The sequence below is a fragment of the Engystomops pustulosus genome, chromosome 9 (assembly GCF_040894005.1).
Source record: "Engystomops pustulosus chromosome 9, aEngPut4.maternal, whole genome shotgun sequence".
Taxonomy (NCBI): domain Eukaryota; kingdom Metazoa; phylum Chordata; class Amphibia; order Anura; family Leptodactylidae; genus Engystomops; species Engystomops pustulosus.
In genome coordinates this window covers 27,835,488-27,860,723 of record NC_092419.1, presented here as the reverse complement: position 1 = coordinate 27,860,723, position 25,236 = coordinate 27,835,488, and the positions used below count along the sequence as shown (strand labels likewise).

The 25,236-nt window shown below is 43.2% G+C and overlaps 1 long non-coding RNA gene across 1 annotated transcript in view; it reads left to right on the top strand.

Moving 5' to 3' along the window:
- The first annotated feature begins 15,073 nt into the window (after positions 1-15,073).
- Positions 15,074-25,236, top strand: part of LOC140076545 (uncharacterized) — a 41,042-nt gene continuing 30,879 nt past the window's right edge. The window contains exons 1-2 of the long non-coding RNA XR_011849616.1: positions 15,074-15,250; positions 18,091-18,148. This is a non-coding gene — a long non-coding RNA (uncharacterized lncRNA). The remainder of the gene's footprint in view (positions 15,251-18,090; positions 18,149-25,236) is intronic.

Here is a 25,236-nt window from a genome sequence, read left to right as displayed (position 1 = left end):
CTCAACTTCCCCAGAACCTTGCACGAGAGGACACCAATATTTCTATTTATAATACAGGAGCGGTGTACCAATCCAAGATTGGGGGCCCCCTCTTCCTGCTTACTGGTGGGAGCCCCGGGGCATACATCCCAGCTGCCCTCTCTATAATCCAGCAGTAAAAAGTAAAAACTGATTTATTCTTGTTCATAGGATATGTTTGGGTTGATATCATATATTATCCCTAGTAAAATTAGAGGGTCTGAGCTGCAATACTAGACACTGCCTCTGAACAAGAGTGATGCTGCATCCACAGAAAAACAAACATGTTTTTCAAATCCCATTCAACTGATGACAAAATCAAGCATTGCAAGTTAGTGACACTTACTCATAGATCCAGGTACTGTGATTGTGGTAATCTTCCTTCTAAAATCATTGTTAGAAATGATGTTAATGATCCAGAATGGTGCTACCAGAGTCCATCCATGCTCTGTCTTCACAGGCTGTTACACTGCCTCATCCTCTCCCAACTCCCTCTGCACTCCCCCCTATGTACTGCTGCTGTGAAAATACAGCGGACACAGGGAGAGGGGAGTGCTGAGGGAGCTGAAGGTGAAACAGTGTAACAGCCTGATGAGACAGAGCATGGAGTGACTCCGGTAACACCCTCAGAGCCCTTCTGGCTCATGTGGATTGTTTTAAATGTTGATTTTAGTAGGATAGAGGCCATGGATAACAAATATAATAAGATTACTACAGTCACGGTGCCTGGATCTATGAGTAAGTGTCCCTGGTTTATCATGATGTATTTTGATGGTAGATTTCCTTTAAGACTCAATAATCTGATATAAAATGCCTTTAGTCTCCATTTACCATCCTCAGTACACCGCTAATGTGCAATTGTGCAGTTTGACCCGTTTGTTCCTTTTTTTTTTGGTTAAATTTTGAAAATGTTGCAGATCCGTATCTCTGCTATTATAAGTGGTACAAGTCAGGTCACTTGCGAAAAATAAATTCATGGTTTAGACATGTGCACTTCCAGCAATTCTGTCCAGATCTTATCTAGAAATGGATCTGCTAATACATTGCAGCGCCAGCCATGCTGGGGACAATTATAATAAAGCGTCAGACAACTCCGGGGAAGGAAAAAGAGAAAAAATCTACAGCTCTTCCTGGAAAATCCGATGAAGAAATAGTGCAATTAATGGAAATAAAGGCCATTTCTATTTTATATGGGCTCAGGTCTTCCATTGTTAATCAACCTTTATATATATCTCTCCCCCTGATGACTGGCTAATGTGTAATGGACAATAAAAAGGATTCATGTCCGCAGACTGTTTTATTCAATGTTGTCTTGTGTAGGTCTTCAGTGATATGAATTTAGCCATACACCAGTAACCAAGAAATTCACCCTCATAAATCACCCCAACAACATGGAAACCGGGGGACACGGAGCAGTAAGGATCCTATAAATCAGGCCGGCCGCTGTCCGCGGCGCCAAAGCAATTTACAGCTCCTGATCGCGTGATTACTGCCGGACTCTAAATCAATTTATTGTTCTTATATCTTTGATGCTAGAAAAATGGAAATGACTCTCTGTATTAGACAGTGAATTACAGATTATGGAAACTATTCTGCATTTTCTACATTTTCCGCTTTCGACTTTGAGTTTATGTGTAAGTTGTCAACATTTAACTATGAATGTAACCTAGAACTATCCATTTACTAAGATGACCTTGTACTCTATATAAGGGGGGATTTATCAGAAGTGTCTGACAGCAGAACCGTTCTAGTCGCCCATGGGAACCAATCAGAGCTCAGCTTTCATTTTCCCACAACTGTTTATGAAATGAAAACTGAGCTCGGATTGGTCTCCATGGTCAACTAGAACAATTATACCTCAATTATACAAGGTCATCTATCTATCTACACTACCATGCAATAGTATCAGGCATCTATAGTAAAAATGATTCAGTTGAGTCTCAGTTCTTCTATTTTCACATGTTGCTTGAAGTATCTCGGCAATGAGGTTGTTCCAAACATCTTGTAGAAATAAACCTACATCTTCTGGGATTCTAGGCTTACATGATTTCTTCTATCTGTTCATTTTATTCTAGACAGACTGAATGATGTTGTGATTAAGGCTACATTCACACGAACATATGGGGGACCTATATACGTCCGACATATATATACAGCGTATATCCCACGTACACTGCAATGGCCTCACGGCGCCGTACGGGAGTGGTGCTGCACATGTGCAGCACCATACAGTTCCGTAGCCCGTAGAACATGTCCGTAGGACATGTCCTATCTTTCGACGAAATATGGCACCGGGCCCAATGTTACTCTATTGAGAGGGGCAGTGGGTGAGCGGCGCTCTCCCCCTCCTCCTTTCCCCGGCGCTGATGTGTGCCCATCATACTAGGGAATGGCGGGCATACATCGTGTGAATGTAGCCTAAGGCCGGTTCCACACTTGCAATGCATGCTGTTTGGAACGCATGGCCTGAATGCTGCACACCGGGACTGAACTCAGCATGTCAGTTCAGTCCCGGTGTGCAGCGTTAGGGCCATGCTTTCCGAGCAACATGTGTTGCGAGTGTGATGCGAGGTTCATCGCATCACACTGGCGAGTGTAGAAGGGGCCTAAGTCTTCCACTTTCAATACTTTATAGGGGAGATTTCTGAAGACTGGAACATTAGGGGGAATTAATTAAGACTGATAGGCTTTCACGCCAAAATTCATCATCACAGTAATAAATCTGGCGCAGCAAAAGACAAGTGTTTTCCAGCTAGAAACTGACAGAACCTGGGACACATTGGGGCTTAGTTACTAAGGGTCCGTAGCCACACTTTCATGCAACAGAAATCAGGGGTGGGCTGTCAGACAATCCGACTGATTCAGGCTGGTGGCGGGATTTAACTTTTAAATTATGTTGCAAGACATTGGGGGTCATTTACTAAGGGCCCGATTCGCGTTTTCCCGACGTGTTACCTGAATATTTCCGATTTGCGCCGATTTTCCCTGAATTGCCCCGGGATTTTGGCGCACGCGATCGGTTTGTGCCGCATCGGCGCTGGCATGCACGCGGGGGAAATCGGGGGGCGTGGCCAAATGGTAACCCGACGGATTCGGAAAAACCGCCGCATTTAAAAAAAAATGGTCGCACGGGCCATACTCACATGCACCATGATGAAGACGATGAACTCCGGGGCACCTCGGCGGACTTCGTAGCAGCATCGCCACCTGGTGGACATCGGGTGCAGGACCTTCATGAATCGCCGGAAGACCTGAACGCTCGTCAGAGAAGCCGCCGCTGGAACGCGAATGGACCGGGTAAGTAAATACACTTACATGCACCAGGAAGAAGAAGGTGAACTCTGACGGACCTTAGCTGGGCATCGACATGTGCAGGATATCAGCCGCACTATCTTAGTGAATTGGGGCACAGCGCAGTGTTGTCAGACCATGTACTTTCGGGAACTCTGTGGGACCGGTTAAGTAAATGTGCCCCTATGTGCTGTTTGCCTTTGTGTGGTGTGCAAGATTCAGGATTACTGGAGCACATTCTTCATGAATCTGGCACCCGCTGCACTGCTCCAACAGAATGCACTATTTTTTTTTTAACATGAGCCATGCAACACACTTCTGTCAGACTGTGCATAATAAAATTGGCGCACAGCGCAGAAATTTGCATTGGGTATAGTGTAGCTGTGCCACTATTGTTTTGCATACCAAAAATGTGTATCAGACACTTAAATATCTTAAATACTTCTGCAAGCAGTTAGCACATGAAAGAACGTGCAAAGTCCGACAGAAAACTGGCGCAGGGGCTTAATAAATCTGGGCCATTGGCCGGTTGTTTGGGGTTCTTGCTGGGCAGAAAATGTTAACATTTCTATATTAGAAATAATTTTATCAAAGTAAGGCCCTTACGCCAGTTTTTCTTTTAGCTGCAAACTGCTTGCACAGGTATTTAAGAAGGGTCTGCACCACAAAGTGTCTCATGCGACCCATATGCGGGGTAGTTGCACCAGGCTTTATGTGATACAAATTAAGGGGCGTTCAGGTGCTCAGTCGGACCATGCGCCAGATTTAACCATGCAAAGTCTGACAAGCCCGATGTTAAAGGTACACCACAAAAAAGCTCTCGGTGTGATGGGAGGTTGTGGTTTAATCATACGATACACCAACATATGATAAAATACCCCATTATATCTCCATTATGTCTCGGATCCAGGGTCCGCTGAGAAGTTGGGCTGAAACGGGTAGCAGTAAAAGCAACTGCTATTGTTAGCTAGTGCTACACAGCAACTTGTGTGATGCAAAGTTTCAAACACCAATTATGTGAGCAAAAAACTAACTGCATATTTTAAAAAAGTTTTTGCCAAAGCAATATTTTAAAAATGAATGCCGAGAACATGTGCTGTTGATAAGTTTTGTTGACAAGAGGTGCTACAAAAGGTTTTCTTTGGGTATCTCAAGCAAGCCACAAGTGGAGTGGAAACATGCCTGTGTGCATTACATTTACATGGGACTGCAACTAATCAGGTGTTCAAAACTTGGTCTAACACCCTTGATCCAAGAGAAATTTAATGATAAAGTGGAAGAAATGATCAGATGACAACCATGCTTCTTCAGTTCAGCTTGGAGCTACTCAGGGAAGATGAGTGAGTAGTATTTGGGTTGTTCCCCATCCTAAAGGCTCTTTCACATTGGCATTGGTGCTCAGCTTCAGTTGTGCATCTTTTGTGTTTCTTCTTCATTTATCTTCCATTTTGTCTCCGTGTCTGAAGGTTCAACATTGCATTGAAAACAACACACCTCGTTTTTCAACCTCAGCAGTGAAAAAAAAAGGGATGTTAGACTTCATGTTTGAAAAAAACATGTTTCATAATTTTTTAATAGACAATGGATCAGTGAAAATACAAGCCAGTGTGAAAACACCCATAGAAATCAATGGCTTTGTGAGGCATCCGTGAAAAAATAACTCAACCATGGACGTGAAAAATAACGCCAATGTGAAAGAGCCCTTAGTTGCCATAATATTAACCATTCCTGTAAAGATTGTGAATCCTCTAAATTGATATGTACTCAGCACCATAAGCAATTCTGTTCCTCGTCCTTACTTGTCTTAATATCAGCCATTTCTGTATAGATTGTTAATTTTCTGATAAGGAGAGACTCAGGTTATTAGTTGGACGACATCTTTGAAGAATTGATCCATTATCACCCAAAACTCTATTCCAAAACAATCTCCTTCTCACTCCACTCAGAGAATCCTCCTGAGATACAAGTAAATGACCTTGGAAATCAATGGAACTAGCAATTAACTACTTAGCAGCCATCTCCCTTCAATTAACAAAAGCAAGACACGGCCCCAGAGACTCATCATGTTGGTAAAGTACCACAGATTTGTATCAGCCGTATTGATAGGTGCTGCCAGGTGCAAACATGAGGGAATCCATAGCAGTCAATATGCAATGAGCCTTGATCAATCCACTCTGACTTAATTTCACTGTTATCTTCACAAGTCCAGAAATTTCCTCCTCGTGGTTCATTACCTGGATGGTCTTTGTAGATTGATGCTGCAAACACTGGAAAAGCAGAGCCAAATAACTTCAGCTTCAGACTATAATGATCGGCCTTGCGATTACCCGAAGACCTTGGACTAGTTGAGATGTCAACTTCCCCCATCTTGTTGGTGCTATTTTGTTTTCTGTTTTCTTAGTTTAATCCCTTGAGATGTGATATTTTATGTATTTCATACACTCTTGCTAAATCATTGGGGCACAATTCCGATCCGGAATGTCCGACGAGGATTCGGAGCTGCCGCAATTCCCTTACAGCGTGCGCCCAATATCCTGCATGTGTCTCTTCCCCGCTCAGGTCCGCCGGAGTTCACCTTCTTCTTCCCGGTGCCTGTAAGTGCTGATCTTGCGACACAAATTGAATTTTAAATTCCGCATTTTGTCTGAATCAGTCCGGTTGTCCGACGTCCCCGCCCCCCGATTTGTGTTGCATGAAAGCCGGAGCCAATGCGCCAAGATCCGAACGCATGCGCCAATAACCCCTGTGCAATTCAGGGCAAATCAGAAATATTCGGAAAACCCAAAGGAAATGCGTCCGACGGACCCTTAGTAAATGTGCCCCACAGACTTTATAGAAGTGACAATCATATTCTAAAACTTAAAGGGATTGACCACTTTACCTCATGATTTTTGTAATGTGTGTGTGTGGAGGATATTAGGTAATTTACCAATATACATCTATTAATAGTCCTGTTCCACTTTCCTGATATGTAAAGTGAAGTCTCCTGTCCTTTACCTCATCAGCCAGAGATTCCTGTCCATAAAATGGCCGCAGATGGAGGGTCATGTGATCTCTATCTGGAAATAAATAATTGCCCTTCCAGGACCTTATGATAGTATTCATGAATATAAGATCAAGGTCCTGGCAGGACAATTGTTTATGGACAGATGGAGGTCACATGACCCTCAATTTGCAGCCATTTTATGGATAGAAATGTCAGGCTGATGAGGTAAATAACAGGAGTCTAAGCTTTATATGAGGTAAAGTGGCCAACCCCTTTAAATATAAGGCACACTGTACTCTTCAAATTGGAAGATCAGCCTTCAAAATCCCACAGCCCTCCACCAGAATGGAAGTTTGTACAGTTCCAACTTTATTATTACAAATTATTTGTTTAGCATATTGACAAGCATACTGTAGATAATTGTTATTGCTCTATAGCATCTAGAAGCAAGCTTCTGGTGTCATTCTAAAGGGATTCCTCAACCAACAAAAGCATTATAATCTCTTTGCCGCATGATGTAGAGAAATGTACTATGATTTCAAAAATACCTTTATTATTTATGAGCATTATGCTGTTCCTGGGAAATTCCTATTTTATTCTGTATGCCAATGAGGCAGTTGATGCACCAAAGTGGATCCTCAGTACCTGGAGCACGGCCATTCCTACCTGAATCATAACCCTCTGCATCACATAAGCAGAAGACTTGTCTAGTGATAAACATGAAGTAACACAGGAAGAAGAGGAAAGTGATATAGGATGGAATAGCAGAGACCTGAGTGATGAGGATGTGAAATTGGTGCACCAACCGCCTCATTAGCATACAGAATGAAACTGGGAATATTTTGGAAATGGCATAATGGATAGAAATAATAAAGGTATGTTGGACATTGAAGTACATTTCTCTACAACAACCTTGAGGTGGAAGACTCCCTGTTTCAGTCATGATATAAACCAATAGTGTTCTGGGGTCCATGGGTATGTCCACTCACAATGTAGCACTCTCTAACAGATGTTGTAATATAGAGGTGTCCATATTATAATGGGGGCACCATATGGCAGCACACAGAGTGCACATCTCATCCGTGTGCACGAAGCATACTGTTCATCTAGTAGAAGACTCGGGCAGAGTACAGATTGGAGTAGATTAATACAACAAAAACAACTAAAGGTTAACATAACTATCATTGCATATTAATTCTGATGATAGACTGTCATCTCCATGTACTTATCCTCTGGATGTTTGTTTTTCCCATTCCCTTTCACAAATCTGCCCTTATTACTAATAATGGTAATTAGAGACCTATTCCGCCACCGGAGACCACTCTGTAATTTGCAGCGCACACACTCTGCTAATTAGCACGACGGCTCCAGGTGCTGTGACGTGTCCACAAAGGGTTAATCTCTCAGTCGATATTCAATTTAAAGGGGATACACCGGTGAAGCCCTGAGGATTTAACCATTTCCAGGCTGGGGATCTTTTATTCTAATGGCACTATGGTTATTTTTGGGGGCTAGTGGAACATCTGGTGGTAATTGTGCCAAGTTCCCAGTGCATTGAGTAGAGGTGATTGAGCCCGTTCCAAGCGTCTACTCTCAGCCTCCCCTCTGCCAAGTTCCTACTCTCGCCATGGATGGTGTTTGAGGACTGCCATATGGGCTTGCGGAGTGCCTTAGGGTTAGATGAGTAAATCTGGCAAAGGGAAGCATGGAAGTCGATGCCATGTTTAATTTGACATCATATCGGTTCAATGCCAAGTGCATGCTCTGGCGGGCAGATGAGCCCGGAGAACGCATGTGAGATGGCAGATTGGGGAATTTGTGGCCCAGGTTTGTCAGGTTTTTGGATAGGTTTTGCATGTGGCGTGTAGCTATGAACATAACAAGTGTATCTGTCTAGGTAATGTGTAAACCAAGTTTTGTAGCAGGAAGGGCATTAGTCATCTCACGGTGTATATCCATCCATATGCGGCAGCTCTGCCTCATTAACATTTAATATTTGCTATTGTCTCTTGCTGCTTTCATTTCGAGTTTGTTTTCGAAAAAGCCAAGAATGAGAATGAGCCTCTACTACAAAGTAACACGATGCATCCAGACAAGCAGAAAGCCGGGTGACCGAGCTCCTATAACAGTCGTGTGTATCGCACTTCAGACACAGTTTTGCCGTCTTATGATTGCGTGGAGTATGCCACAAAGCGCCATAATCACTGTCATCATCGCCCCCATCAGTTACAGCTTGTGTTTACTACTTTATGATACCTCCTTAACTATTTTTTGACATTTTCAATGCAAAATCAACCTGATTGCCTCGGCTCTGGTCTGCTTTTTTAAATTTATTTGCAAAGAAAATGTGTTTGGCGAACTAGAAAGTTGGGGTGAGTTACGTTTAATCTGATTTGTGATCGGACTATGCTTCCTTATGGGAATAGGGTGAGATCGGCTTTCTGATAAATATTGGGCCATTTGACACATAGTATTGATCAAAGAATATAATGGACACATAGGGGCTTATTTACTAAGGGTCCCGCGGATAGCACTTTTGTCGGATTTTAGACATTTTCAGGATTTGCACCGCTGTGACAGCTATTTAGAAGGATATTGGGGGTCATTTACTAAGGGCCCAATTTGCGTTTTCCCGACGTGTTACCCGAATATTTCCGATTTGCGGCGATTTCCCCTGAATTGCCCCAGGATTTTGGCGCACGCGATCGGATTGTGGCCCATCAGCGCTGGCATGCACGCGGCGGAAATCGGGGGCGTGGCCGAACGAAAACCCGACGGATTCGGAAAAAACGCCGCATTTAAAAAAAAAAAATCTGGCGCGGAGCTTGCACTTACCTTAACCCAGCGCGTTCCGATGCTTTTGAGCATCAGCGTCCGGTGGACGTCGGAGGAACTGCCTTAATGAATCCCGTCCGGACCCGAATCCAGCGCTGAGAACGCGCCGCTGGATCGCGAATGGACCGGGTAAGTAAATCTGCCCCATTGTGTTGCACACAATTGGATTTTTGTGTAATCACGCCGACTTTCATGCAACAGAAAACGGGGAGCGGGCTGTCAGACGATCCGACGGATTTGGACTTTATGAGGGCAAATGGCTGATGTGTTTATGCTTACACAGTAGCTCAGGAGGCCAGCAATCGGACAAAAGGCAAGGGTTATTTGGTAAGCCCAGGAAAACAGCAAGATCTTTAGCAATGGCCAGGATCAAAAAGGACCAACAACAGGGAATTGGTGGACTAGAATCCATTTGGGGTCATAGATAACTATTTCGGCCTCCTGCATTTTGTTTTGATGGTAAGTGTTAGAGAATTCCAACAGTGACCTCTGAAACCTTATTACATACGCAATGGGAAACTCCTGTGTGCTGGACAGTGTTATAATATGGATAGTGGTTGGTATTGATGATCCTCATATATGGACCTTGGGTGGCTTTTTGATCCGTATGTGTGGACTCAAAATGCCTAGATCGGCCTACTGTACAAATTGCACCAGATATTTATTGTTTTTAATATCATAAAATAAATGATCTTGTTTTTACTACATATTTTTGAAGTGCTGGAAGATACTTACTTTGAATGCCCCCTTAGATGGCAATGGCGGCCCCGCAGCAGTACGGTGCCACACATGTGGCATGCTCTATCTTTCCCTGTATGTGCGGCCGTGTGCCGCTGTTCTCTATGGAGGGGTCACCTCCTCTCCAGTGCACACCGGTATGCTAGCCGGCTGGTTATTGATTATTATTGTGTAGTCAGAAGAGTAGTACTGTCTATAGTGCTACATATTGTCACACTGTCCATGTCCATTTTTAATATAGGATTTTGATGTTTTTTTTTGTTTAATTTGCGTGTACATTGGTGTTTGACATAAAATAATTTTATATATAAATGATTAAAGGGGTATTCCAGGAATAAGCATAATTCATATTCAAATGGGCCATTAAAATATAAGATAATAGGTACTTAGTTGTAATGTAAAATTTTGCTCCCCTAAGCAGAAAAATGCTGAGGGTATACACTATGATGGAGGATTAAAATGCTACTGGCCCTTTTATTAGTCCTGTGACTTGGTGAGCTGACACAGGACAGAAGATGCCACTGGTCACATGTCCTCATCACATGTCCTGCAGCTGCCTGGACAGGTCATGTGATCACCACTATGTTTGGTTGTAGTCGGTTGTTGTGAGACACATCTCAGTGAGGTAATGTGCAGTGATGGCAGTTACACGTCATTACTATGGTAACAGAGCAAAACAGTATGTTACAGCATCACTGGGAGCAGAGCATAAGAGAGAGGAGGGGTTACTGAGAACTGAAGGATTATGGGACTTCTGGGGGCGGCCATCTTAGTGATAACTCCGCCTACTTCAGGGAGCCATAACATTTTGTAAACCATAAAATCAAACTATTTAAAATCCATTTGGTGACTATTGACATTGAGCTTTGTTGTATTCACTCATTGATAGCGTTATGGGTTTTTGTATCAGAGGTTCATATTCCCGGAAAATACCCCTTTAATCATGACTTATTAGAATTATTTGTTCTATTTTTTGAAAAATGAAGGTCTCAAATGGTAGGTTTTCTTGTTAGAGGTTGAGTCTAGCCTAGACAAGTATTTTTGAGTAGATTTGTACTTTTACAGGTTCAGGTGTACTGCACAATTTTTTCGGGTTTAGATTTTGATACGAGAAGAGTCGACTGAAGAAAATTTAGAAGACCAGTAGTCTATTAATAGTCATCTACCCAAGGCAAAAGTCCCTCAGTAAGCCCAGGAGAACAGCAAGATCTTTAGCAAGGATCAGGATCAAAAAAGACAAACAACTGGGAATTGGAGGCTTAGGAGCCATTTTTTATTGACCAACTCTAGTGGAAAGGAGGCTTTGGGGTCATTGATACCGTTTTCTGGCCTCAAAGATTTTGTGTTGATGTTCTGTGTTGAAGAATGTCTACTGTGACCTCCGAAACCTAATTGCTCACTTAATGGACAACTTTTGTCTTCACGCTAGTTTTGGTAAATGTCCCCAATAGTTTTTTTTCCCCACAGCTAATATAAATATGCTCAGGGCCATGAGCAAAGTCAAGTAACTAGATTTTTTATTAAACCCACCCCATTGGTAGAACTTGAGGACTAGAGTTCAGAAACATAGATAAACTCTCGAAAAATCTGTTTCTCTTCGCACCGCTCTTTTGACCTTTATAAATGGAGTTGAGATGAAGTCTATGGTTCACTCTCTGATATCAGTAAAGTCTAATCTTGGTAACGAGATATATGATTTTTTTTTTAAAAAGTCTCCAAGTCCTCATTAATCTAAACAATTAGTCGGCAAAGCTTACTTTAATGGTGAGTTCTATAGTTTTGTTTGACGTGGTGAGAAGTGAAGAACCCTTTTCAGGCCAGTGGCAAAGCTGTCTTTCCTTTCTACTCTAATGATGTCTTGGTGTTCAGTGTTATTTCGTGATTAGTTACATGGAGTTTTTTTTAACTTCACTTTAGCAGGACAGTGGAGAGATGTCTTGTTCCTTATTACACATTTTCCTCTTCATTACACCAAGATTTTACATTTTACAGCTGCCACTGGCATCACCCCTGCTTTTATCCGTGGAGTCTTCAAAGTTTGCTGCACTTGGCACCAGCTCCGGGTTGACTGTCTCTGTCCATGTCTTATTCGGAAAAAAATGTAGAATTCTAAATTAGCTGTGATGTAATTATTTATGGCCTTCTGCTACTTGTAAAGCTTTTGCAGGATTGACATTGTTGATCTCAGACCAATTGGAACTTCCAAGTGAGATTCGATAACAGACAGACTTTACTGCTCTGCAGATTTTAAGGAAATGCTGAGGAAATTTAAGAAGACTCAAAAACAAATTGTAGAACATCGGCTCAGAGCTATTTGATTCAGACCCAAACCAAATTTTTTGAAAAATTGGGCAATTCTTCTGTGAATCGCAGCTGGAATAATTTGCTCATCTCTAAAGTTTAGTCTTCTCACTGATGGTGTTACTATTGGAGACACTCTATCTAAAGCTTTGTCAAAGTTACCAAAATTGTATAATACACATTTGTTTCAAACACTAGTTTAAGATAGAGTACAATATTGGGGCTCATTTACTAAGGGTTCACAAAAACGTTGGATATTTTCAGACGATTACTGTTTTGCACCGGTGGTGAACTCCGGCGGACTCCAGCGGGGAAGCAACACATGCAGGATATCAGGCGCACGATCTTAGTGAATCGCGGTAGCTCTGAATCCTTGTCGGACAACGCACCTCGGGGATCGCGAAGGGACGGGTAAGTAAATCTGCCCCATTGTGTTATAGCAAAAAACATCAAGGTCTTGCATATAGAGAATGTATTCTTGGTTCAATTCTCAATTATATCCATCAATGATCATGATAAAAATTTGCTTATAATATCCAAACTGGCTCCACAACGCTAAACTCTGGATGATCTCACATTGGAAAGTGACAGAGCATCCTTGGTGTGTGAACATTATCATCTCAATCGACATTGCCAGGAGAGCCGCACCAGCTGTGGGTAATCTACAGACGCTCTGAATAGTCCATGAATTTGTAAACCGATTCAATTTTAGTAAATTAAAAACAATCATTCACAAAGACGACTTCCCAATAATCCACTGTACTGTTAAATGGATACGAAATATCTCTGGAATAATTAAATGACATGAAAATCAGCATTTCCATGTGTTTTTGTTGCAATTGGAAAGGTAAAATAGTTAAAAAGAAAGTGACAGCTCTTACATCCAAGATCCAAGTATTGAGAGCCATCAGATTATGTCATCACATCAGCTGGCAGAGAAGATGAGAACTACTGGGGAACGGGGGTAGGTGAGTACCTTGCATTTAAAACAAGGAAAGAAAAAAAGAGGGGACCACAATATAAAGGGGAGTTGATGGAGGGCCACAGGATGAGGGGGAGATAAAAAGGGCGATGAGAGAGGGTTCACAAGATGAGGGAGACCCACAGTTCAAGGGGAGTTGGAGCACAATTCAAAATGAAGATAATGGGGGCCCGCAGGATGACAGGGTCACAATATGGGGGGGTGATGTGAGTGGAAATATGGGAGGTTAGGCTTAAAGGGGTTGTCCGAGACTTATTAAAAAAACAAAAGGTGGCCCGGAGGCGGCTGCTTAAAAAAAATAGATGTGTACTTACCTTCTGGTGCCCTCCGGGTGTCCCGCCCAGCAGTCATTCCGGTCTGTGCGCCATGTAAACAAACATGGACGCGGAAGCAGTGCTGGATTCAGCTTCTGGACGGACCCGACAACCATCCCTGAATAGGGACGGGTGGGCGTGGCTGGCCAGTACTGCTCCCACGGCCATGTTTGTTACATGTTTTAAATACATCTTTATTTTTTTAAGCAGCCCCCTCCTGGCCACATTTTGTTTTTTTAATAAGTCTCAGACAACCCCTTTAATTTAGGGTGGCTGGTGAGAGGGGGACATGATGAGTCTACAATATGAGCGGGAGATGAGGGGCTACAATATGAGGGGGAAATGACAAGGGCTACAAATATGAAGGAGACATGAGAGGGGCCACAATATGAGGCGGAAATAAACACCCACAAATATGCAGAGGCATAGATTTATTTTAATAAGATGTCCTACCTAATGCTTGACCCCCAAATTCATGTTCACACAATGCAATTGATTAGCATTTTAAAATGCATTTCAAGCAGATTTGGAGAATCTCCTCCCCGAACGTATAAGTGCTTAGACCTAAATGCTTACATCCAGGTAAGAAGCAACAAGTGTTTTTTAACATGGAAACGTACCAAATGCATATGTTGAGGCCTAGACAAATGTCCACTCAGGGAGGATATACTTCAGATGCGCTTGAAATGCATTTTAAAACCCAATTCAATTGCATCTTGTGAACATGGTCTCAGTGTGCAGGGTGCGCCACTCCTATAGAGCCCTAGTGGCCACTTTCTTTTTTGCTAAAAATTGTTTCCCTCACATCACCAGAAAATCCAAGTTATAAACTTGGTATATAGGGATTTATAGTGCGTGGCCTAATGTCATGTAACCAGGGTGACATCATCACAGGTCCTTTAGCCTCTTACTGTACCCCATGCACATATCTAACCACATAAAAAATCACAGCAAGCATGCATGGACGTCACCTCCTCTCCATGCAGGCAATTGTGATTTCATGTGATATGATATGCTGTGATTTCTTGAGATATATGCTTGGAGAACAGTTTGCTAATGTTTGCTAATAATTTAGGAGACTAAAGGACCTGCAATGATGTCACCCTGGTCACATAACATTACTGCTGCATGCAGAGAAAGCATGGGGAGGAGCTACAGGATTCAGCCCAAAGAGGCCACTCCCACCTTGACTAGCTATAGACATCCCTGGATACCAGGTAAAAGTTGAATATATGGGAATCTGAGGGGAACTATTTTTAGCTAAAATTAGGGTGTCAGTTAGTTACTAGGGCTCTATTGGCACCTGCCACTAGCTGTATTTGTGAAAAATGTTATGACAGGTTCCCTTTAAGGCAATACAAAACAGAGCATATATACTTTATGGACTCATAAACGTCCTTCATATCCCTGCAATGTATAGGGGTCGTGGGACCATTCTACAGCCATCTTTACCCAATTTAAGAAGCCCCTGTGTTTAAAGCATTAGATTCTTTGATGTAGCTGATCCTTTTAACCCTGTAGACAGTGCACAGTGTTTAGGTCAGCGATGAAGACTGCGCTGAGATATTTTTTAATATACTGAATGTTTTCTCTCCAGCCATAGTTGTGTTTGGCTCCTTTCCCCAATCTCTCTCGCCTTCACCTTTCTAAACCTTGGAAGGTGTCCAATTCCTTGTCGGAAATGAGAAGATAGATTGTTCATCTGAACCTGCTTGAGGTGGCCAGGGCACAGATTTTGGCTGCAGTCCTGAGTTACAGATGGCAGATAAAAGTAAGATTTATCAGGTGGACGTCTTTAGTCACTCATCTTAAGTATATTTAGTTATTTCATTCTTTTCCTAAGTATCCGAGTAGTCAACTATTGCCTTGGCCTACAATGTCATGGTGATTTGGCAAATCCTTCATGCCAAGGATCGTCAAAACTGACCCTAATCGCAATCCACCTTAGTAGGCCTTACATTTACTCAATCAATGTATCTATCAACTTGATAACGTAGTGATCCTTCTGTCCTTGAAGAACTCTTCTACTAATGTCTGTATATGTTGTAGATCTGTAAGATTTGTTATTATGCTCAAACAAACAGGGAAAGTTTCTGTGGATCAGTTTCTAAATTTTAAAAATTTCAAATTTGCCCAACCGTCCCAGATTGAGCGGCGCAGTCCCGAAATTTCAGGTCTGCTCTCGGGTTGTCCGCTAAATGCAGATAAAGTCGGCTTCAGCTGTGAAGCAGTTGGAAAACCATTAAAGATTTATCTCTCAAGAACAATAAATATAAAGGAAAACTTATTTTCTGCTTGGACTTTGCATTTGGAAACGGATGACTCTGATTATGGAAGCAGTGTTGGCTGGAAAGAGTTGATTTATTTATGAGAATTACAATATCCTGTTGTGTTCATAGTTTACCACGCAGTTCTTAAACTCAAGAGGAGCGCCGAGCTGTATGTATACAATAGCAGGGGTAATTGACTACACTACAGCTCGTACTACAAGAAAAGAAGATCTAGGAGGCAATGAGATCCAAATGATTTCACCTTCTATTAGGCCAGGAGCCAGCACCTAGTTTACCCGGGCAAGTTCTGGGGCCCAAGGGTGCTAGAGGGGTCCACTTGGGAGCCGGAAAAGTTTTTGCCCCCCCCCCGATCAATTATAAGATTGCTTTAAGATTGGGGAGGGGCTGACAGTGTAGCTACTTGTGGGTGATAGTGTGACTACTAAGGAAAGGGGGACAGTGCGGCTACTGGGGGTAGGGGCAGTGTGACTACTGGGGCGAGGGACACTGTGGTTACTGGGGAGAGGAAAAATAGAAGGAACACTGGCGGCGTGCAATATGGTAATTACAAAGATTGTATTGGTAACAATGATATCTGCTCACCTTGAGACACCTTGTGCAGATATCAGACGTCCAGTCTTCTATCGGTTATCTAGGTAGGGTATGCTGCGTCTTCCCGGGATCCGGTACTGAATGGTGCCAGATAGGGAAATCACATGGATAGGGAAATGTAAAACCGGGTTGGTGCAAGACGCGCTGTCGTAATTAAGTTGGTGCGGCACAGATTTGTTTTGTTGAAAGTTTATTCATAAAGATAATGGACTACACATTTCAGGGGTGGGCTACCCCCTTCATGAAGTCTGTGAGTGGTACTTTTGTTGAGTTTGCTAGGGACCGGCAGTGAGCAGTATGAGGTGCAGGCTAGCTCTCCAAGAAACAGTTGAGCTGGAGTGGCAGGTCTGTACAGCGTACTGCAGGTGGTCCTTGCACTCTATGTGGACAGGAGCATCTTTAAGCACTTCTGAACATTTCCCAAGTGTGGGGAGGCTGCTGGACATTTCATAAATGACGGGAGGCTACTGGACATTTCTTATGTGCGTTTAACTCAGTCCCTTTTCTGGATTTTCTAAAAATCTTGAGATTATGAGGTTATATAAAGTTACCAGATTATCCCTTTAAGAAGCCCCACATACAATAGTAATGCTTTTCATTAGTAAAATAACTGTTCCATAACAATGCAGCTTTCAATAAAAATTAATTGCACACACATCTCATAGACTAATTGAAAGCCATGAATACAGAAGTCAAGGTTAAAGTGTAGGAATGAATCAGCACCCCAAGTTATTAGGGAAGAATAGTCTTTCGGAATATCTTCTTTGCCTCACGAGGTCATCTGAGGCTTTCCCTCCGCACTATATGAATCCTAAGAGGTTCCCCCTGCTTTTGTATGGCGGACATACTGTACATACTTTCTGCAGGATAAATATGAAGGAAATCTATCAAATACATTTTGTATAATGATGTGTACATGGAGTGGCTCAGGGCAGAATGCTGATAACACAATGCATCAAATAGAGAAAATATCTTCATTTTCTATACTTCAAGCAACTTGTTCTGCATCATTAGATTTCCTTGTGCTCAGGTTGTCATAATGAGATTAATGAAGCTCCTAACGTTCGATATGAAGAAGCAGAAGCAGAGGTAGAGCGCTGGATACAATGTATTCGGAGCTCGATCGTCATCTGTTTGTTCTTAGATGATTGCTCTGGACATAGCCCTTAACTATAGAGTCAATAGACATTGTAAATATAATAAGGGATCAGTGGAAGAAGAGTCAACATCAGGCTTGGAAATTGAACCTTCAGGATACAGAACAAGACGCTGGTATAGTCGGGGATGTAGAGTACGTCCTTAGAACTTCATCCTACATTACAAATATGAACAAGTTGAAAAAGTTGAAAGACTTTCAAGGTTTTGTTTATGTTGCCAATGTATTTATCTGCATTGGTTGTATCCAATCTTGGAACCAAGAGAATAAGGATAAGCCAAGGGGATAAGATTGGCCACACACATTAGATGTCAGACTCACAAATGGAAGAATTCATTGGTGGCAGCTTAGTTTTAATTCGATGATACAGACACTTTTCTCCAGGGGCAGGGGTAACTTCTACTTACCCTGCTCTGGCTCCCGCTTCAAGGGTAGTCTTCTGCCACTACTGGTCAGGCAAAAAGTGAAAAGGGTTGGAGGAACAACTTTAGTCAATTAATAGAATAAGTGGACCCCACTAATGTAGGACATGGAACATCATCAGGACCTGATTAGAGCACTAAATGGCCTCCAAAATTTCCTTCCAGACCAATAGAGCTTTGGACAGTCAACCACAACAAAGCTGGAACCAGGAGCAGAAGCATGGTAAGCAAACTAGTTTTTCTACTTTTTTCTTTAAAGAACAACATTCTAAACCATCTTCTTCCTCAACATCTGCCCATAGGAACAGCCAGGGGGTTACCAAACAATTTTTGGCATTTAGTCCCAGTTATTGTTGGGTTTGACCTATATAAAACTATAATGGCCATCTTGACATGTAAGAAGTTTGATGCATATTCAGCCCTAAGGTGGCCAAACTGATTGGCTGAAGTCAATGGAGATGTCTCTCCAGAGTCCAGGCCTTGAACACTCATAAATTAGAGGAGAGGAGAGGAGGTTCTACCATCACCATAGACAGGAGACATCCTCTACACCTAGAGGAGAGGAGGTTCTATCATCACCATAGACAGGGGGCATCCTCTACACCTAGAGGAGAGGAGGTTCTACCATCACCATAGACAGGGGACATCCTCTACACCTAGAGGAGAGGAGGTTCTACCATCACCATAGGCAGAGGACATCCTCTACACCTAGAGGAGAGGAGGTTCTACCATCACCATAGACAGAGGGCATCCTCTACACCTAGAGGAGAGGTGGTTCTACCATCACCATAGACAGGGGGCATCCTCTACAACTAGAGGAGAGGAGGTTCTACCATCACCACAGACAGGGGGCATCCTCTACAACTAGAGGAGAGGAGGTTCTACCATCACCATAGACAGGGGGTATCCTCTACACCTAGAGGAGAGGAGGTTCTACCATCACCATAGACAGGGGGCATCCTCTACACCTAGAGGAGAGGAGGTTCTACCATCACCATAGACAGGGGGCATCCTCTACACCTAGAAGAGAGGAGGTTCTACCTTCACCATAGACAGGGGGCATCCTCTACACCTAGAGGAGGAGAGGAGGTTCTACCATCACCATAGACAGGGGACATCCTCTACACTTAGAGGAGAGGAGGATCTACCTTCACCATAGACAGGGGGCATCCTCTACACCTAGAGGATAGAAGGTTCTACCATCACCATAGACAGGGGGCATACTCTACACCTAGAGGAGAGAAGGTTCTACCATCACCGTAGACAGGGGGCATCCTCTGCAACTAGAGGAGAGGCGCTTCTACTATCACCATAAACAGGGGACATCCTCTGATTGACTTGTGTCTTTTCCAATCTTACATATTATGATACTAGAGGAGAAAAAAAATTTTGTAAAATATAACTTTTAATAAATATACATTAAAATGAAAACTCTCCAATGTGTGCAACCGTGTGTACAGGGTCGATGGGAACGTGCCACACAGTCGCACTTGTTAAGTAAAAACAGACTGTTCCAGCTCAGAGAGTATGACCCACATGTATCTTTGTTAGGTATTTGTCAACTCAATGGCCGGGAGGCAGGTACATCTAAAGTATAAAAGGATGTTCCCGTTGTCTCGTACTCTGTTATGAATACATTGAGGCAGTTTCGGGGGGTATTTCCCTGAATGTAACAAGTCCTAATGTGCTACATATATTAGTGTCCTAATTTCTCATCGCTCCACCTCTACGCGTTTCGCCCCTGATAATGGGGCTCTTCAGGAGACACCTAGAGGATGAGGTATATAAAATGAAGATTGGTATCCTCAATTCATGATGGACATATACAGAACAAAAGAAAGAGCGCTGGCGTCCTGATGGTGGGCGCCAGCGTATGATAGTAGTAGCCGCCGGCGCGGCGGATCAGCTGGAATATAAATTCGGCAGGCTCCGCCTTGTGGGCCGGACGCATCACCTCATTGGAGAAGATTCCAGTGATGTCCAGTGGAGTCAATAGGAACCAGATACATGCCCTCTTGTCTTTGGAAAACGATCACTCCATTGTTATAAAAGCATTAGACAAAGGGGGAAATGTGGTTCTGATGGAAAGGAATGATTATAAACTGATGTGCCAATCTATTCTCTGGGATAAGGAATGTTACAGGGTCCTGCAGCAAGACCCGTCCCAGATGTTTGCAGTACAACTACGCAGAATCCTGTCCATGGCCATGGAAACAGGCCTGATTGATCAACGGGAGTTTGACTTTCTGCTGCCCAAATATCCTACCATTGCAACCTTCTACTGTTTACCAAAGGTGCATAAGGGCTATCCCCCCCTTAAGGGACGCCCTATTGTCTCAGGCATAAATAGCCTAACCCAAGGCATCTCTACCTATGTAGACAGGATTCTGCGTCCGTTTGTACTAGCTCTCCCATCGTATGTGAGAGACACGATGGATGTCCTGAGGAGACTAGACGACATCACGGTCCCCCAGGGTACATTTTTGGCCAGCTTAGACGTAGAAGCCCTGTATAGTTCTATCCCACACGATAAGGGCCGGATGGGAGTGAAATACTTTCTCTCCACTAGAGGCTCACACCTGGCCAATCATAACCAGTTCATCATGGACCTCCTTACCTTCATACTTGAACACAATTACTTTTTGTTCGACGGGCGCTTTTTCCACCAGCTCAGGGGCACTGCGATGGGGAGCCCGATGGCTCCCACATACGCCAATTTGTTCCTGGGCTGGTGGGAGGAGCGTTTCGTCTTTGCAGAGGAGATGGGAGTGTGGACATCAAAGATTGGTCTATGGATTAGATTCATAGACGATGTCCTACTTCTATGGATGGATACGAAAGAATCCTTCTCTGCTTTTGTTAATACCCTCAATGAGAATAATCTGGGCATCAGATTGACCTCGGAAATTCAGTCTGAGACGATCTCATTTCTTGATCTCCTCATAACAATTACAGGAGAAGGATGTTTGGAAACCTCAGTGTTCCGTAAACCCACCGCCTCTAATAACCTTTTAATGTGGCAGAGTTATCACCCACCAACACTGAAAAGGGGGATACCCAAAGGTCAGTTCCTGCGCATCAGGAGAAACTGTTCTTCCCAAATTGACTTTGATTTGAAGGCAGGAGACTTGAAGAAACGATTTTTAAAGAGGGGGTACCCTGAAAATGTATTGGATGAGGCAAAAAGTCACGCTAGGGGCTTGAATAGAACTGCCTTATTGGTCCCTAGGCAAAAAGAGGATGGTGACAATAAGATCAGACTTATAGGAACATTTGATGACAAAGCCCCAGAGGTGAAAAACGTACTGAAGAAATTCTGGGGGATCCTTTGTCATGATAAAGATCTAAAAGACAGGATCGATATCCATCCAGCGATTACCTACAGAAGGGGTAAGAATCTGGGCGACCGGTTAGTTCATAGCCATCTGGCACCGATCGCATCAGATAACACTTGGCTCCACAAAAATAGGATCAAAGGGACCTATAGATGTGGAGACTGCAGGGCATGCAAACATATCAACCAAAGCAAATCCTTCTGTAGTGTAACCACGGGGGTTTCCTATCAGAACCGTGAATTTATCAACTGCCGCACCATGGGGGTTGTTTACGTAGCCACGTGTCCATGTCCTCTGAACTATGTGGGGAAAACCATCAAAGAATTCAGGGTGAGGATCCTGGACCACATAGGTAACATCAGAAGAGAAGAGGACAGACCCTTGGCCAACCACGTCCACAAATACCATGGCGGAAATCTGAAGGCCCTGAAATTTCAGGGCATTGAGAAAATTCGACCGTCTCCAAGAAGAGGGGACTGGAATAATAACATTCTGAGGAAGGAAGCCCAATGGATCTTCCGCATGAAGTGTGTGAAACCGGAGGGTTTAAATGACAACATCTCCTTCGCACCATTTATTTAAACTAGCCCCCTCTACAGTTATCTCTTGAGGATAGCACATGTTGAGCTTTATATCCCATTATGTGTACTACGGCATTGTCACTACTGCTCTTTATTCTATACACTTGATTGATAGACACATCCATCTGTGTGGTACTGATGCATCGATATGATGACCTGATGCATCGATATGATGATCTGATGTATCGATATCAAAATCAGATCTAATGTTCTGGATATGTACATTTTGATATACAGGGCTGTATCGTTCTTCCCGTACATCACATATTACCCTGCTAGTCTTCCAGTCGCGGTCCAGAGAGTTACAGTCCAGAGACATGATACTTACCGGAGCAATGACACCCAGGCACGCCCCTAATAATGGAGGGATCATCTCTTCTCAGACGCTGATGTTTTGGACGGTGTGTTATAGTCACCGCCCACTGCCGCTGCGATCTATATTCCTGCAACGGTGACCTCACAGTGTCACGATTTGATAGGGCGCGGCTTGGATAGTCAGCCACCACCTACCGGGATGCGCTAACCAATCATGTTGAAGTGGGTGGGTCCATGACGTCATAAGCACCACCCATGGACTCCACTGGACATCACTGGAATCTTCTCCAATGAGGTGATGCGTCCGGCCCACAAGGCGGAGCCTGCCGAATTTATATTCCAGCTGATCCGCCGCGCCGGCGGCTACTACTATCATACGCTGGCGCCCACCATCAGGACGCCAGCGCTCTTTCTTTTGTTCTGTATATGTCCATCATGAATTGAGGATACCAATCTTCATTTTATATACCTCATCCTCTAGGTGTCTCCTGACGAGCCCCATTATCAGGGGCGAAACGCGTAGAGGTGGAGCGATGAGAAATTAGGACACTAATATATGTAGCACATTAGGACTTGTTACATTCAGGGAAATACCCCCCGAAACTGCCTCAATGTATTCATAACAGAGTACGAGACAACGGGAACATCCTTTTATACTTTAGATGTACCTGCCTCCCGGCCATTGAGTTGACAAATACCTACCAAAGATACATGTGGGTCATACTCTCTGAGCTGGAACAGTCCGTTTTTACTTAACAAGTGCGACTGTGTGGCACGTTCCCATCGACCCTGTACACACGGTTGCACACATTGGAGAGTTTTCATTTTAATGTATATTTATTAAAAGTTATATTTTACAAAATTTTTTTTCTCCCCAACGATACCTGTGATTCTCTCTTTTTTGTGTATCCTTGGGTGATACCAAACTCAGCTCCTCAGTGATTTCTATATTATGATACTACTATGATTTTGTATGATTCTAAGGAACCTTATTCTGTGTGTATCTCATCATGTTTCCAGCACAATGATAAATCAAATTAACCCAACCCAATGCTTGAAACACCAAAACCAGCTATCAAACAGATTACGAAGAAAAACATTTCCGAAATATGTATTAAATGTGCATTGTCAAAATATGTATTATACCCCAACCAGTAAACCAGTTTAAATAGGAGGCAAATAGTAAAGCAAAGGAACATGCAATAAGACAACAAAGCATTGCAGAATGATAAAGATTTCTTGTTATCAAAAACCATAGAACATTTCCAAGGAGACTGCAGCTAAGGAGGAGGGGTAAATCACAATATTCTGGACAAATGCTGTATGAATGGTTAAGCAGTTGGCTTCATGTACTATGACAATGACCTAATCACAAAGACATGATTAATGACCTAAAGACAGTGACAACCGTAATGGGTGGAATACGCCATAATCCTACATTGTAATTACTCTGATATTTCATAGTCACGTCAGAAAAGTTTCCATTCCTTTCCGACTTAGTTCCACAGTCCACGTCTCCCTTTACTAACGATTGATTGTAATTAATGTGGCATTAAATTGGATGATAGAATTGGGGCCTGGGAGAGCAGTTTCTGGCCCAGTGCCCACGTCTAATTACATAGGAACGAGACTTGTAGATTAGAGGAGAGACAGTGAGAAACAAACATGTTCCGTTTGGAGGCAGAAAGAGATGAAAGACAATTGGCGAGAGGCCTGACGATATACTGGGGGGCAAGGACAATGAAGTAATGAAGAAGGGGACAAGATAACGTCACCGGACACAAGTTATTATGTTTGTAGTCAGCAAAGTCCCCAATGGAAGATCTAGTCAGCGGAGCTGCGGGATGATTCATAATGTCATCCATCGGAAAATGTAGGAGACTTTGAACGCATTGCATTATGTGAAAGTGCTTGGGATAAACATAAAACTATATTAGGAATCAATTAAAGCAAGCAATAACACAGACAGGTAATTAGCACAAGCTAGATCAATGCGGGCGTCTACGAGCGCTCCTAATACCTAGAAAATGATTAAGCAACACAACATTACACAACACTGTAATTAAATCAGAAATCGCCAAGCAAGAGAATGGCAAACCGAGCATGAGGACATCCTTCTGTCTGACGCTTCCGGATGGGATGACCAAAACGTGTAAAATGAGTGTGAAATTAATGAGCTGTATCATAGATAACCCACTGAGGCTTATTGTAGTAGGCGAAGAACAAGTATGGGCACCAAGGTAAGGAATATATGCCAATATTTACCAAAATACTAACGCTTGACCAAGGTAGGTGACCAGGGTAGTTGAGGCTGGATGGATGTTCCATTTGGATAACCATTGCCGTTAAGTATTAAAAGAGCCAATGGACATTATCCATGGGATTCCACTGCTAAGTAACCACCTCCGTGAATCACAAAGAAAAGCAAAGAAAAACAATCAGGTTTTGACCCACCGTATCACCGAGTGCGCACCGTATCACGGACAATCTGAGCTCAGGGTGGGCAGTGTACTTTCATTGGAGTATGCAAATAGTAGGCAACAAAAACAGAATGAATGGTGCACATTTCTTTACCCGATCCAGTCACGATCCCGCAGTGCGTTGTCCAATGAGGATTCGGGTTCTGCCGGGATTTACTAAGCTCATGCGCCCGATATCCAGCAGATGTCGCTGCTGTGCCGAGGTCCGCCGGAGTTCACCTTCTTCTTTCCGATGCATATGAGTGCTTGATCACAAATCGTTTTTTAAATTCCACGTTTTTTCCGAATCTGTCGGTTGTCTGACGGCCACCGATGCGCCACAATCCGAACGCGTGTGCCAAAAACCCGGGGGCAATTCGTCGCAAAACGGAAATATTCGGGAAACCCGACTAAAGTGCGGTGTTCGGACCCTTAGTAAACGATCCCCATTACAACAAGCCATGGTCAAGGAAACAGATATTTGATATTCCCTGCTGCTTAGCAGAACATAGTAAAATTAGGCCTGAAAGTAAAGGCCCCTCAAATATTTCATAGAAATTGAAAAAGGCTACCCAGTGTAGTGGTTCCATCTGCACTTCGCCAAATAAATCTCATCCTGAT